Consider the following 17,589-nt stretch of genomic DNA (forward strand, 5'->3'; position numbering starts at 1 on the left):
AAACATCCCCCAAACCTCCAGCAGAGGGAGGGGAAAAGAAACCATCGTGAATATGTCAGGGCACTCAGTTCTTTTTTTTTTTTTTTAAAGATTTATTTATTTATTTGAGAGAGAAAGAGAGAGTACATGAGAGGGGGGAGGGTTAGGGGGAGAAGCAGGCTCCCCGCTGAGCAGGGAGTCCGATGCGGGACTCGATCCTGGGACTCCAGGATCATGACCTGAGCCAAAGGCAGTCGCTTAACCAACTGAGACACCCAGGCGCCCCAGGGCACTCAGTTCTTAACAAGGCCTGCCCTCAGGAGAAACAAGTAAACCAAATCTAAACCTGCTGAAGTATATTCAGTGCCTAAGTGACCTGGGAGGAAGGGAAATACCCAACTCTAGTCAGCTCTACCCTTCCAGGTAGGAGAAGGGAACAGGCTCATTAAAAGAGACCTAATCAAAGAACTATAGAACACTCCCCCCGCTACCCCCACCTTAACACCACATTACCAAAGACCTATTTACAGCAGTGCCTTTTACCCAGTCCACTAAGAAAAAATTACAAGGCATAATAAGAGGCAAAAATACATTATAAGAGACAGATCCAGCATCAGAATCAGAAATGGCAGGGATGTTAGAATTGTCAAACAATTTAAAACAACTATGATTAACATGCCCTAATGGATAAAGTAGACAGCATATAAGGATAAACGGGCACTGCAAGCAGAGAAATGGAAATCCTAAGAAACAAAAAGAGATGCTAGAGATTTAAAAAAAACAAAAAACAAAAAACAACTGTAACAGAAATGAAGAATGCTTTGATGGGCTTACTAGTAGACTGGACATGCCTGAGAAAAGAATCTCTTGAGCTTTAGGATGTATCATTAGTAACTTTGAATACTGAAAAGATGAAAGAAAAAAAAACCAGACTATCCAAGGACTGTGGGACAACTACAAAAGGTAAAATATAGGCATAATGGGAATACCAGAAGGAGAATAAAGTGAGAAAGGAAACGAAGAAATATTTGAAACAATAATAACTGAGAATTTCCCCCAAATGAATGTCAGAACCAAATCACAGATACAAGAAGCTCAGAGAACACCAGATAAACAACAAAAAACCTACACCTAGGCAGATCATTTCCAAACTATGGGAACTCAAAGATAAAAAAAAATCCTTGGGGCGCCTGGGTGGCTCAGTCGTTAAGCATCTGCCTTTGGCTCAGGTCATGATCCCAGGGTCCTGGGATCGAGCCCCGTATCGGGCTCCCTGCTGAGCGGGAAGCCTGCTTCTCCCTCTCCCACTCCCCCTGCTTGTGTTCCCTCTCTCGCTGTGTCTCTGTCAAATAAATAAATAAAATCTTAAAAAAAAAAAAAAGATTAAAAAAAATCCTCAAAGAAGCCAGAGGGGGGGAAAAACATTTCACCTATAGAGGAACAAAGATAAGAGTAACAACCAACTTCTCTTTTTTCAAAAAAGATTTATTTATTTATTTATTTGAGAGAGAGGAGCAGGGGGAGGGACAGAGGGAGAGGGAGAGAAAGAATCTCAAGCAGATGCCCCACTGAGCATGGAGTCTGATGCAGGACTTGATCCCAGTACTCTGAGATCACGACCTGAGCCAAAAGCAAGAGTCAGATGCTTAACCAATTGAGCCACCCTCGGTGCGCTAGGTGCCCCTGCATATGTAATTTCAAATTTAATAACTTACATTATTTCACCCAGTATATCCAAAATTTCAGCATGTAATCGATATTTTTAAAATAGGAGACATTTTCTATTCTTTCATACTAAGCTTTCAAAAATTCCTCTATTTTACACTTACAGCACATCTCAGTTTGTATAGGCATTTTTTTAAAAAAACTTATAGACATGGTTTATTATTATAGTTATTTGCAATAAACGTTCTTATAAACATTTATGCATATATTTTTATAATTTATATAACTTGAATTTAAACATATAATAGCTATTTTTCTCAATAAATTCAGATTTATATAATTATTAAACAACATTGATGCTTGTTTTGTTCTTTTTGCTGCTATGAATATATAAAATCCTTGCAGTAAAAATTCTTATGTCTTGGCTATTTTTTTCCATTTTTTAAATTTAAATTCAATTAACATATAAATTGGTTTCAAAGGTAGAGGTCAGTTATTAAGTGATGTCAGATCAGTCTTATATAACAACCAGTGCTCATTACATCACGTGCTCTCTTTAATGCCCATCACCTGGTTACCCCATCCCCCAACCTCCCTCCCCTCCAGCAATCCTCAGTTTGTTTCCTATGATTAAGAGTCTCTTATGGTTTTTCTCCCTCTCTGATTTTGTTTTGTTTTTTTCCTCTCTTCCCCCATGATCCTCTCTTTTGTTTCTTAAATTCCACATATGAGTGAGATCATATGATAATTGTCTTTCTCTGATTGACTTACTTTGCTTAGCATAATACCCTCTAGTTCCATCCACATCATTGCAAATGGCAAGATTTCATTTTTTTTTGATGTCTGAGTAGTATTCCAACAACCATCCCCCCTTCAGAAACCACACAAGCAAGAAGTAGAGTAAAATAGTTATTTTATATTTATTTTTTAGATTATATTATCTAATTTTATAATCTGCTAAATTACCCCTCAATAGTGAAGGAGAAATAAAAATTTTATCAGACAAACAAAAGTGGAGGGAATTTGTTACCAGAAGACCTGAGGTGCAAAAAATGTTGTAAGTAGTTCTTCAGAGAGAGGGAAAACTTGAATCTACATAAAGAAAGACCATCTAGCAACAATAAGTGAAGGTAAAATAAAACTATTTTTCTTATTATTAATTCATCTAACAAGTAACAGTTTGTTCAAAATAATAATAGCAACCATGTATTATTCTATTATGTATACTTATGTACGTATCTTATGTATATACAGTTGATCCTTAACACAGATTTAAACTGCACAGGTCCACTTATAAGTGGATGTTTTTTGATAAATACACTACGGTGCTGTAAATTTATTTCCTCTTATGATTTTCTTAATAACATTTTCTATTTCCTATTCTATTCCCTAGCCCACTTTCTTGTAAGACTACAGTATATAATGTACAAAATAATTATTCATCAACTGTTTATGTTATTGGTAAGGCTCTGATCAACAGTAGGCTATTAGTAGTTAAGTTTTGGGGGAGTCAAAAATTATATGTAGATTCTTGACTGCGTACCCCCTAACCTCCATGTTGCTCAAGGGTCAACTGTATATGTACGTATATACATTATATATGCTTATGTACAGATGAAATAAATGACAGCAATGGTATAAAGGATGGACAGGAGGAATTAGCATTATTTTATTATTATAAGATACTCACACTACCCAAGAAGTGATATAATGTTATTTGAAAGTAAATTTGGGTTAGCTGTAAATGTATAGTGCAGACTCCAGGGCAACCACTAAAAATAATTAAATATATATATGACACATATGCATATAATAGACACATCTAGTAGACAGACAGATAGATAGATATCTAACATTCTAAGAAAGGAGAGAAACTGGAATCATATAAAATGCTTCAGCTAGGGGCACCTGGGTGGCTCAGTTGTTAAGCATCTGCCTTCGGCTCAGGTCATGATCCCAGGGTCCCGGGATCGAGCCCCCCACTGGGATGCCTGCTCGGTAGGGAGCCTGCTTCTCCCTCTCCCACTCCCCCTGCTTGTGTTCCCTCTCTCGCCGTGTCTGTCAAATAAATAAAATCTTAAAAAAAAAATGCTCAGCTAAAACCACAAAAGGGAGAAAGAAAATGGAAGACAAAAATAGGAACAAATAACAATAGCAAAAAATAGAAAACAGTAACCAATATAGTAGATATAAGTTCAATTACATCAATAAGCATTTTTTGTGTCAATGGTTTAAATGTACCAATGAAAAGACAGAGACTGTCAGAATGGTCAATAAAAAAGATCTAAAAATATGCTGTCTATAAGAAACTCATTTTCAATAAAAAGACACTCATAGGTTAACAGTAAATGGATGGAGAATAACAAACCATGCTAACACTAATCAAAAGAAAGCAGGAATAGCTATATTAATTTCAGAGAGAGCAGACTTCAAAGCAAAGAAAGTTGCCATGAATAAGAAAGGGTATTATATAATGATAACAGAGTTAATTCTTCAATTAGACATAACAATTCTTAATGTGTATGCACTTAACAACAGTGTATCAAACTACATGAAGTAAAGACTAATAGCACTTCAAGGAGCAATAGATAAATCCGCTATCATACTTGGAGACTTCAACATCCTCTATCAGAAATGGACAGATCCAGCAGGCAGAAAATCAGTAAGGACATAGTGGAACTCAAGAACACCAACAATTAATGGGATATAACCAATATCCATAAACTACTCATCCAAGAACAGAAGACTATACATTCTTTTTATGTTCACATGGAACATGTACAAAGGCAGACCACATTGTGGGCCATAAAACACAAAAGATTTTGAAAGAGAGAGAGCACGCGTGCGCGCACGAGCACAAGCAGGGGGAGGGGCAGAGGGAGAAGCAGGTTCCCCGCTGAGCAGGGAGCCCAATGTGGGGCTCGATCCCAGGACCCCGGGATCATGACCTGAACCAAAGGCAGACGCTTAACCAACTGAGCCACCCAGGTGCCGCAAAACAAAAACAGGTTTAAAAGAAAAGAAATAGGGGCGCCTGGGTGGCTCAGTCGTTAAGCGTCTGCCTTCAGTTCAGGTCATGGTCCAAGGGTCCTGGGATCGAGCCCCACATCGGGCTCCCTGCTCAGCAGAAAGTCTGCTTCTCCCTCTCCCCACTCCCCCTGCTTGTGTTTCCTCTCTCACTGTGTCTCTCTCTGTCAAATAAATAAAAATAAATAAAAAAGAAAAGAAATATATAATATCTGTTCTCAGACTGTTCGTTCACAGTGAAATTAAACTAGGTATCAATAACAGCAAGGTAACTGTAAAATCCCAAATTTGTGGAGATCAAATAACACCTTTCTAAATAACTGACAAGTCAAAGAAACCTCAAAATATGTTAAACTAATTGAAAATGAAAACACAACTTCTCAAACCTTGTGGGATGCAGCAAAAGCAATGCCTAGAGGGAAATTTGTAGCACTAAATGTACCTATTAGAAGATCTAAAATCAATAATCTAAGGGAGTCTGCTTCTCCCTCTGACCCTCCCCCCTCTCATGTTCTCTCTATCTCATTCTCTCTCAAATAAACAAATAAAATCTTTAAAAAAAATAAAAAATAATAAAATTTATATAGAGGGGCAAAAGACCAAATAGCCAACACAGTATTGAAAGAGGAGAACAAAGTTAGGAAACTGACACCATTCCACTTCAAGACTTAATATTAAGCTACATTAATCAAGACAGTGTGGTATTGGTGAAAGAACAGATAGATCAATAGAAAAGAAGAGAGCCCAGAAACAGAGTCACATAAATAGTCACCTGATCTTTGATGAAAGAGCAAAGGCAATATAATGGAGCAATGGAAGTCTCTTTAACAAATGGTACTGGAACAACTAGATGTCCACATGCAAAAAAAAAAAACAAAAAACAAATGATTCTAGACATAGAACTCAACACCGTTCACAAAAATTAACTCAAAATGGATCATCTACTGGAACATCTGGGTGGCTCAGTCAGTTAAGCGTCTGTCCTTGGCTCAGGTCATGATCCGGGAGTCCCGGGATCAAGCCCTAAGTCAGTCTCCCTGCCCAGCGTGGAGTCTGCTTCTCCCTCTTCCTGTGCCCCTCCCTGCTCTATTTCTCTCTTTCTCTCTCAAATAAATACAATCTTTTTTAAAAAGTGGATCATATACCTACATGTAAAATACAAAACTATAAAACTCCTAGAAGATAACATAGGAGAAAACCTAGGTGACCTTGAGTATGGTGATGATTTTTTAGATACAACATGAAATCCATGAAAGAAATAATTGATAAGCTGGACTTCATTAAAATTAAAAACTTCAGCTCTGTGGAAGACAGTGTCAAGAGAATGAGAAAACAGGGGCGCCTGGGTGGCTCAGTCATTAAGTGTCAGCCTTTGGCTTGGGTCATGATCCCAGGGTCCTGGGATCGAGCCCCGCATCGGGCTCCCTGCTCAGCCAGAAACCTGCTTCTCCCTCTCCCAATCCGCCTGCTTGTGTTCCCTCTCTCACTGTCTCTCTCTGTCAAATAAATAAATAAAATCTTAAAAAAAAAAAGGAGAGAGAATGAGAAAACAAGCCACAGACTGGAAGGAAATATTTGCAAAAGACACATCTGATAAAGAACTGTTATTTAAAATATACCAAGAACTCTTAAAACTCAACAATAAGAAAACAACCTAGTTAACAATGAGCAAACACCTTAACAGACATGTCACCAAAGAAGATTTACATATGGCAAAGAAGCATATGAAAAGATGCTCCACATGATATGTCATAACAGAAACACAAAATAAGACAATGAGATACCACTACATGCCTATAAAAATGGCCAAAATGTGGATCATTGACAATACTAAATGCTGATAAGGATGTGGAGCAATAGGAATTCTCATACATTGCTGGTAGAAATGCAAAATGGTATAGCTACCTTGGAAGACAGTTTGGGGTTCTCTTACAAAACTAAATATACTCTTACCATATGATCCAGTAGTCACACTCCTTGGCTTTTACCCAAGGGAGTTGAAAACTTATGGTCACATAAAAGTCTGCACATGGATGTTTATAGCAGCTTTATTCATTAACTGCCAAAACTCAGAGGCAACCAAGACTTCAGTGGGCAGATGGATAAATGGTGGTACATCCAGACAATAGAGGATTATTCAGTGCTAAAAAGTAATAAGCTATCAAGCCATGAAAAGACATGGATAAACCTTGAATACGTATTACTAAAGTGAAAAGAGCCAATATGAAAAGGGTACATCCTGTATGACTCAATTTTCTGACATTTGAAAAAGGCGAAACTAAGGATAGTTTAAAAAAAAAAAATTGTGATTCCCAGGGTCAGGGGGAATGGAATGTAGACAGAGAGCAGAGGATTTTTAGTATAATGAAACTACTCTGTATATTATAATGATGGATATATGTACTTGTACATTTGTCCAAACTCATTGATGTACAACACCAAGAGTGAACCCTAATGTAAATCATGGACTTTGGGTGATTTTGATATGTCAATGTAGATTCATCAATTGTAACAAACACACCACTCTGGGGGGGGGGGAGATACTGGCAATGGGGGAGGCTATACTTGTGTGGGGTAAGTGGTATATAACAAATCACTGTATCTTCACCCTAATTTTGCTGTGAGCCTAAAACTGCTCTAAGATATTGTCTTAAAAAAAAAGCACTGCTCAAACTATTCTTAATATTTTAGAAAGAAAACATTTAATTCTCATAGTTTCCAATGTTTTAAATTAAGTATACTAAACTAAACATTAGTTTTACGATTTTCTATTTCCTTATACCTTTATAGATGACAATAAAATTTTTGACAAAAAACGTTTTAAAGTCACAGAACAACTATAATTTTTCCATTAAGATCACTTCGCAGTTTCAGCTTGCACCATCATTTTTGCACAATCTTGCACGTGCATGGAAGGAAAGTGAGGACTGTTTATATAAGGATTGGAGAAAGAAACAAAACTGAGAAGGAAACAAAACTCATACCATTCTCAAATAACATGATTATTTATACAGAGGGAAAAATTTAAAGATAAACAATTAGAATTTAAAGTGTTCAGCAGAATGCTGAATACCAAAATCAAAATTCAAAACTCTATACATGATCAAAAGGTTAAAAATGAGTTTCTTGAAAGATGTCAATTTTAATAAAGGTCCACAATTCCAAAGTGTAAAATGATCTGAAAATAAAGTTTATCTGTAACTCATCCGGTGGCGAAACAAGCCCTGAACTGAGATGATGCTATTTATAGTTTTTATGTGCCAGAAAATGTGGGGGATATAATATACGGTATACAGATTAAATATGTAGGAGTAAGCTTAACAAAAGTGTTAAAGCCCTCTATTGAGAAAATTATAAAACTTTTATTGAAAGACATTAAAGAATACCTTTGAAATGGAGGGACATGCCAAGGTAATTGATTGGATATCTCATTTTGTAAGTAAAGCTGTCAATTCCTTCCCGACTGATTTATAAATAAATGTAATCTCATTTGGTCTTTTTGTAAATCCCAACTGGTCTTTGGTAAAACTTGACAAGTGATTCTAAAACCTGTATGAAAGTATAAAGGGCTAAGAATAGTAAAAAACAGAGATGAACAATATGAAAGGACCTGCTATACCAGATATCAAAATTTACTGGAAAGCTGTATGAATTAAGACAGTATATTTGTAATAAGCATGAAAGACCAGTAAAAGAGAAGAAAGATCCCAGACACTGATGCACAGATATATGGACAGTATATAATAAAAGTGACTCTGCAATGACTATCTTTATTCCAAACTATTTCTTCAAGGACATCTGTATATCAAATAGCATTGAAGGATAGAAATAGGTATCTCCCTATGGAGCAAAAGGCAGGTTTGGTTACTGTCCAGTAAGATAAAGATAAATGGCTCTTTTCCAGGACAAAATTCAGATTTGCTTACTGTCCATTATAAAAGACTTAGGTTCCCTAAACTAGGGGTTCCCCTCATATAATGCAACCTACAGTGGCATTTGGCCTTATTTGCATTGTCCTGTGGAAACTGGAGCTTAGGAAATGAGCAGCCAAATGATGATACTCACTATGGCTATTGCCACAAAGTAATAAAGTCCTTTGTATTGGGCTTAGGAAAATTCTAGGAAAATTCTTAGCTTTCAAGTAGGGTAATATCTCAGACGTTTCACAGTTCTTGATGACTATTTCCAAGAGTAAATTAAAAAGAAAAAAAAAAACCATAATCCGCACAGTAACACAGGTTACCAAGTCTTTTACTCCAAATATATACAGAACTCCTATAAATCAATAAGAAAAAGAAATACAAATTGATGGGAAAATGTTAAATACTTCACAGAAAAGGATATATCCAAATGGTCAAAAAATTTTAAAGGTTTTCAATTTCATTAATAATAAGGAAAATACAAATAAAAGCAAATAAGACACAATTATATCCCACCAGATTGGCAAATATTTAATCTGACAATATTAAGTTTCTGACAATGTATTATATAGGAATTCTCATACATTCTTGACATTTGGTAATTGCTACAAACTCTTTAGGAAATCAGCTGAGAAAATTGAAGACACATTTAATCCTATTATTTAGCAATCCTACCTGACACAGAAAAACACATGCATATATGCAACAGGACACATGTACACAAATGATCATAGCAACATTTTTCATAAAAATCAATAAAAAGAAACAAATGTCTATCAACAGAATGGACAAATATATTGTGGTATATATACGTAATAGAAAACTATACAGGCATGAAAATGAACAAATTATATCAAAATACAGTAACATGGCTTGAATCTTACAAACATGATGATGAACAAAAGACTCAAAGAATACATTCAGTGTGACTCCATTTATGCAAGGTTCAAAAACAGCAATAACTACATTATATTCTTTAAGAATGCATATATAACTATAATGAAAAGCAATGATTATCATATGTCTGGGTAGTAGTACCTTGAGGGCAAGTAAATAAGACATAATTTTTAAAAAAGACACACAGTTCTTAGCTCCATCCATGTCGTTGCAAATGGCAAGATCTCTATGTGTGTATCTATACATATATATAGATAGATACACACATACACACACCGCCTTTTTATCCATTCATCATACGATGGACATGGGCTGTTTCCGTAATCTGGCTACTGTAGATAATGCTGCTATAAACATCTGGGTGCATGTATTCCTTCAAATTTGTATTTCAGTATTCTCTGGGTAAACACCCAGCAGTGCTAGAGAGTATTATGCTAAGCAAAATAAGTCAGTCAGAGAAAGACAAATACTATATGATTTCACTCATATGTGGAATTTAAGAAACAAAACAAATGAGCAAAGGGGAAAAAAGAGAGAGGAGAAAACAAAGAAACACTCTTAACTATAAAGAACAAACATGATGATTACCAGAGCGGAGGTGCATGGGGGATGGGTGAAATAGGTGATGGGGTCTAAGGAGTGCACTTGCTGTGATGAGCACCGGGTGTTGTATGAAGTGTTGAACCACTATATTGTACACCTGAAACTAGTATCATACTGTATATTAACTACCTGGAATTTAAATAAAAACAAAAACAAAAAAAAGCGTCCAGAGTGCTGGAAAATTTCTATTCCTTTACTTAGACGCCAGTTACATGGGCATTTGTTTCATAGTTACATATTTAGTGTACATTTCTATTCTTCGCATTTTTATTTACTTCTATTGTTTTTCACAATTTAAAAATATCTAATTTTAAATGACTAGACCATCACATCAATAGAACTTCATAAATTTATACTAATATGCTAAATGGAAAGCATTTTATTTCCTAATTATGCTACTTTCCCAATTTCTTTATTCCATTGGTTTATACCCAGCAGGAACTCAGTAAAAGCATAATTAACCAGGAGAGAGGAGAGCTCAGAAGATAACTAACACAATAGTACCAAATCACAGGATCACATGAATCATTTAAAAGGATCTAGTAACACCAGAGAAATTTAACAATGTAGTCTAGTGCTATAAACCTTTAAAAAGGTACAACAGAAAAAAAACAAAACAAAACAAATAAAAAGGTGCAACAGATTAATAATCAACATTTATCTTTTTTACTTCTGTGCATCATATATTAAATCACTAACAGGCACTATTCAGTAGTGAATGCAAATATTACTGGTTTTCATAAGCAAGTATTCATCACTCTAGCCACTTTTCTGGGCAACCTGCCAAATAATACATAATTTAAGTTTTCTTTTTAATTTTTCCTTCCTATCTAGGTTATCAGATCTACCATAACCACTTGTGTAATTGAAGGAACTAATCAGTTAAATTACATACGACTTTTATTGTTCTCTTAAAACACTGACCCAATGTACACAGTATATTTTCAGATTAAAAAAATGATTTCTGTATTTTTAAATCACACATATGTCAGACTTACTGGTATCCATGTTCTCCTCGTCTTCAAGCCATACACATTGATGAGATTTTCCCAGCCCCCTCTTAAACCAGATGTGACCATCTGACTGAGTTTTGGTTAATGGGATATAAGGAGAGGTAATGTGTGCCACACTCAGGTCTGGCCCATCAAGACCTTCTCTGTGCAATTCTATTCTTCCTTCCCCTTTCTACTGGCTAGATGCAAAGGATGCAGCAGAGGACTTGAGACCCTGAAGAATTTCAGAGCCTCAAGATTAATGGACCCTGGATCACTAACTAAACCATCACATCAAAGCCATTTACCAAATTCCTGCAATGAAGTGTTACATGAATGAGAAATTATTATTATTATTATTTTGCTAAAGCCTCAGAGATTTTCAGGTTATCAATTAAAGCAATTAGCCATCCCGACAAACACAGAACATTTGCCAGTGAGACTCTATATGTGTAATTCGTTCTGTTTCCAAATGTCACTATTGATACATTCAGGGCCTGCCACTATCCTGTATGTCAACTTTGTGTGATTTAGACAGAGACAATTTTGGTAGATAAATTAGGAGAAGGCGCCCCCTCTGGGAGGACACCAACTCCACAGGAAATAGCTTGGCAAGGCTAACTGTACCTCTGGGTGAAAGAAAGCGGTCTCTTTCGGCAAGGGTTTAGGACAAGGCATTCAGTTTGGCAAGGAAAACCAGGACTGGATTTCACGTTTCCATGTGAACCTTACCTTAGCAGAGGCACAGACCGTACAATCATTCTCAAAGGCCCTACGCCTATTTCTCTACCATTCTTTTTCCTACCACAGGACTATGGTGCTCCTTAAGTTTCTATCTATGATATTTCACATATCAACTATATTTCAGTAAAATAGGCACATATAAATTTGTCTGCATATAGGGAAGGTAATTTTTTAGGTAAAGAACCATAAAATATAATTCTTAAAAGATTTAAGATAAAACTTTAAATTTAGGTGGTCAAATTATTCTTTCATTCTAATAAATTTCAAAAAGAAGATTGTTTTTCAAAATTAAAAAGCAAATATTGATTTTTTTGTCCTATGGAATTAAATCCATTGCAAGCAAAGTACATACATAATTTTCACTGTTATTAAGTTCCAGTTTTTCTGACACTTTCTAAAATTAAGGCTAGGGTAACTACTATGGAGGACAGTGGAAGGAACCCCAGCCAGGCCAAGATATTTGAGCTATAGTACTACTTGCTAAAGAAAATCAATTAACTCCTTAGGAGCTCAGGTTGATCATTTGAATAGTAAAAGTGTTGCAATAGATATCTCCACTGTACACTCTGTTAAAAAATTTCTTGAAAGTCTGACTCATGGAGATTCAACCAAAGGGATACAATTGGTGTGAGAATTAAAATGAGCCTATGAAATGCCTAGCACAGTGACTGGGATACAGCAGATACTGAATAAATATCACTTCATTCTTAAGCTCAGCTGTAAAATTCTATGACTATTGCCTCTATTCTTACTGTTGAATTCATTAACTGAAAAAAAAAAAGAAACTTTACAAAAAAATATTTCCAAAGGCACTTCCAAATCTTAATTCCAAGATTCTATCAACCTACAATGACAAAATTCAAACTGTCTTTTAGAGATTAAGCACATGTACTAGAATACATATTAAAATTAGGTAAATAGTGGATAAATACTGTATTTAAAATAATATGCATATTATATATAAAAATAATTTGTTAATTTTCTATGTTAAATAAAAATATTCTGAAACAAAAGGGAAGAAAAGTAAACAAGACCTTTTGCCTGAATTCCTGTAAGAACTTTCAAAAAGTCCCTATGAATTGATTTTAAAAAGAAAAACAACCAATAAAAAAGTATGTGAATAGCCAATACAGCAAAAAGGCATTACAAATACCTACAAACATGGGAATATGCATAAACACCAGTACTGAAAGAAACGAAACTTATAAATTAAATACTATTTTTGGTACAGCTTGTCAAAAAAATCAATGACTGGCAGCATTCATTCCTGTAAGAGTGAGAGGCACCGGATTCTCTTTTAAATCATTAGTAGAAATATAAATTGCTGTAGCATTTAAAATTTTTTACCTATTAGGAAAAAAATTTCTAATTAAAATTTTCTAGTTTCTAATTGTTTTCCCTATTAGGATCCATTAAAAAATTTTTTTAGAGTGAAGGAGTGTGCATGAGGGTTGAGGGGGGAGGGGCAGAGGAAGAGGGAGAGAGAATCTTAAGCAGACTCCACACCCACTGGAGAGCCCCACACGTGGCTCCATCTCACAATCCTGAGAGCATGACCTGAGCCAAAATCAAGAGCTAGATGCTCAACTGACTGAGCCACCCACCCTATCTATTAAAAATTTTAATGCAAATATGCTTTGCTGGAAGAGTGCCACTTTTCAGAATTATTAAAATAAAAGCACAAGTATAACAAGATAAACACGGATGTTCACTGCAGTATTGATTTCAACTTAAATGAATGGGATGTGGATCTATCAGTGTGGATGTTAAATAATTAACATCTATAACATGAACTACAATATTGTCAAAAAATCTGAGATCTTTAAGTATTCACCTGAAGAAAATATCAATGATAAAAATACTATTAAATATGAAAGACAAGATGCAGAAAAAATTTAAGTACGAGCCTAGTTTCTTACAGAGGATAAAAAACTACATTTTAAATGAGCATACATAACAGGAAAAGATTCATGCCAAACATAAGAGAATGAATTTGAAAAGAAATAAGACAATTTTACTTAATATGCCTCTGTATTGTTTGAATTGTTAAAACCAGAATTACCTTTTAAATTAAAAAAAAAATTGGGGCACCTGGTGGCTCAGTCTGTAAACATCTGACTTCAGCTCAGGTCATGATCTCAGGGTCCTGGAATCGAGCCCTGCGTCAGGCTCCCTGATCAGGGGGGTGTCTGCTTGTCCCTCTCCCCCTGCCCCCCACCAAGCTCATGTTCTCTCTCTCAAATTAAAAAAAAAAAATCTTAAAAAAATAAATTAGTAAAAAATTAATTTAAAAAAAGATTCTTGTGAAACGGTCAAGATGTCTCCTATGTGCCTAAAATAATAAAAAAGTTGTCAGCTTCATTATTTTTATCTTACCCAAGGTTATAAGAATGTAATTATCTGTAATACTAAGTGGCATTACATACACTTGAATTTATATTCAGAATAAATAAACTAAAGAGGAAACAGAGCACAAGCAAAGTTCTTATACTCTGCCTTGGATTTATATCTTTAGAGAGAAGAAAAAAATATTTTAAAATATCAGCCATTGACAGTACCTATTCACTTCCAAGGATGATGTAAAAAGAAGTCCTGAAAGTATTAAGCCATGATGTAATAACACATCTATAAAACTGTCCCACAATTTCTAGTGGTAAATATTTATGTTCCTTCCTCCACAAATATAAATGGAACCATCTCTTCATCTGACATCAATATGATCCCAAGAACTTCCTAGAATTGTGATTACCAAAATGCCATGAAATGTACTGAATTTTTCTACAATGTACAAAGTACTGTACCCCTCGAAATTCACTCAGCATTTGATAGAAGACTGTATATACAAATGACACTAAGCTAACAACCTTGTCATCTCATTTCAGCTTATCAAGAACCGTGAGTTATTTATTAACCCCACTATGTAAAGGAGAAAATGGTTTATATAACTTATTTACAGTAACTGTGTTAACAAATGGTAGAGCCACAATTAGAACTCCAACTATCTTATTCAATCTTTACATAGTATATATAGTCTATGAAAATATGAGCTATTTTCAAAACAGCAGGAAGAGAATAAAATCACAGAAGATAAGGAGGAAAAGGAAAACGGAACAGAAAGTACAAAAACATGACAATGGTAGCAAGTCAAACTGCAAAAAGAATTTACCCAAAGCATATGAAGCATAACGAGAGCAGTAGGATATATCTGTGTATCCTGTTTAGTTAGTGTAGTCCCTTTCCTCAGAGAGGATCTCTCACTTCATTCCATGCCAGGCACCTCAGCACATATGAGACCCAAAATTTACCTCTAATCTCCCTTTACCCATGGTTCATGATGGTCTAGTGTTGGCTTAATTTATTTAAGGGAAACAGGCATTTCAGAGATGACTCCCCCACAAACAGAATGGTTTGGTTAAAACTGTATGGGTCAGCCAGTGCTGAATCAATGCTGCATAACAAACATCACCAAAAATGCCAGTGGCTTACAATATTAAATGCTAATTCCTTATTCATGAATTCATGTTGGCTAGAGCATCTCCAGCTTCAGGCTGTGGGTCAAGTTCAATTCTTCACTTATCTTTCATTCTAAGACTCGGTTTGGAGGAGAAGTGGTTACAAGGGGCAAACACTTCTGATAGTAAATGGGAGAAGTACAGGAGCGCTAGAAGAAATGTACAAGGCCTCTTAAAACATGATCTACAAAATGACCTACTGTCACTTCTATCTCCATTCTGTTGGCCCAAGTAAGCCATACAACCAAGTCCCAAGTCAGGGATATATGTTTCACCCCAAGGGAAAGGTTGCAGGAGGAGTATTTCTGAGCAATAATTCAATGTACTATAAACTCTAAGAGAAAGTCCCAGAAAAATTTCACTTATGTTCAATAATGAACACACAAGCAATCACTACTGATCAAGTAATTCACTACTATCAAATTCTCATATGACAAAGAACTAAGATGAACAGTAAATATGTGAATGACAAAATCAAGATGCAAAAACTTCTCAACATACCGGCACAATGGGCTAAACTCAATACAACAGAATCTCATAGGAGTAAAAATCCTGCTATGGCTCAGTATAGGATGGAAAAGATCTGATTTAATAGCAAGATATGTAAGACTTACTGGTTTTGAGTTTAAGCTCAATGAGAGCCACTAAAATGATATAGCTCCCTAAAAGGATAATGCAACATAGTCCACATTAACATAACCAATATACATCACTGAGTGACTAGTACATATAAAGTTTGTATAAATAAAATGATAAAAACTTTAAAAAATGAAAATAAAACCACAGGAAGAAGCAGTCTGCTCTCTCTGAGACAATTATACCCACAGGTTTATTAAATTCAGTTCTGATCTGAGTATGAATGTCTGGGGAATAATGACAAAAAAAAAAGATAGGTAAAAGGTAAAAAAAAAAAAAAAAAAAAAAAACAACACCTGAGTTGCACAGGTCATTCAAATGTGAACTGAATAAACTACAGAATTTTAGGGCTGGAAATGTTGGAAGTGGGATGTGGACCTGCAGAAAGAGAAAGAAAAAGCATAAAAGTTCTCTTCAGATTCCTAAAAAACCATCATATACCCAAGAAGTTCACTTAGAAGGGAATATTTTTGCTCAATAGAAACAGGAAATTTCTGACTAGAAGATGAATGCCTAAGAGACACGGAAATTACTATCACTCAATTCAGAAAGAGGCTGCAAGGGCCTCTGTAACAGAGGTTGGCAATTTTTTCTCTATAAAGTGCCAGAGAGTAAATATTGTTGGCTTTGCAGGGGTACAATCCCTATGTCAACTACTCAACTCTGCCAATGTAGCAAGAAAGCAGCCATAGACAACACGTAAACAAATGAACGTGATGATGGTCCAACAAAACTTTACTTACAAAAACAGGTGTCAAGTCAGATGGCTACAGTTTGCCAACCCCCTCTCTATATTGAAAAGAAAGAACGTAAAGAGGGCTGGAATATATACAACCTTTACACCACTTCCAGCTCCGAGGCTCCATAAAAAGTCATTAAAGCAATTCAGTAATATACAGAAACAGGGGAAAAGGTCATTTTTTATATTTTGATATATCCCATGCATATATGTGTACATTTCTAAATCATATACAGAAAGGAATTTGCTATAAAGGGAAGATACACCTTTTGTGAATGAGGCATGAGAGGTAAATGAAATAACAGAATTTCAAAACAAGGAAGACCCAAGAGTTCATACTAATTTTACTTGTAAGTATAACTGAAAGTGAAGTGCTAAAACCACAATGTGTTATTTGTAGAGATGTGCTGGCTATTAAGTAATACCATCAAAGCCTAAGTGACATTTATATAGAAAATTAAAAGAATTAAGTTCAAGACTGTTGAATCACAGATCTGTACCTCTGAAACAAATAACGCAACATATTTTAAGAAAAAAGAAAAAGAAGAAGATAGCAGGAGAGGAAGAATGAAGGGGAGTAAGTCAGAGGGGGAGATGAACCATGAGAGACGATGGACTCTGAAAAACAAACTGAGGGTTCTAGAGGGGAGGAGGGTAGGGGGATGGGTTAGCCTGGTGATGGGTATTAAAGAGGGTACATTCTGCATGGAGCACTGGGTGTTATGAACAAACAATGAATCATGGAACACTACATCAAAAACTAATGATGTAATATATGGTGATTAACATAACAATTAAAAAAATTAAATAAAATAAATAAAAGAATTAAGTTCAAAGCAAAAAAAAATTTTTTTTTTCGGAGCACCTGGCTGGCT

General features: G+C 35.3%; 1 protein-coding gene across 1 annotated transcript in view; it reads right to left on the reverse strand.

Moving 5' to 3' along the window:
- Window positions 1–17,589, reverse strand: part of FCHSD2 (FCH and double SH3 domains 2) — a 244,164-nt gene that overhangs the window by 146,148 nt on the left and 80,427 nt on the right. The window lies entirely within an intron of this gene.

The sequence above is a fragment of the Callorhinus ursinus genome, unplaced genomic scaffold (genome assembly GCF_003265705.2).
Source record: "Callorhinus ursinus isolate GAN/ISIS: 27379988/994484 unplaced genomic scaffold, GSC_fseal_2.0 scaffold35, whole genome shotgun sequence".
Taxonomy (NCBI): domain Eukaryota; kingdom Metazoa; phylum Chordata; class Mammalia; order Carnivora; family Otariidae; genus Callorhinus; species Callorhinus ursinus.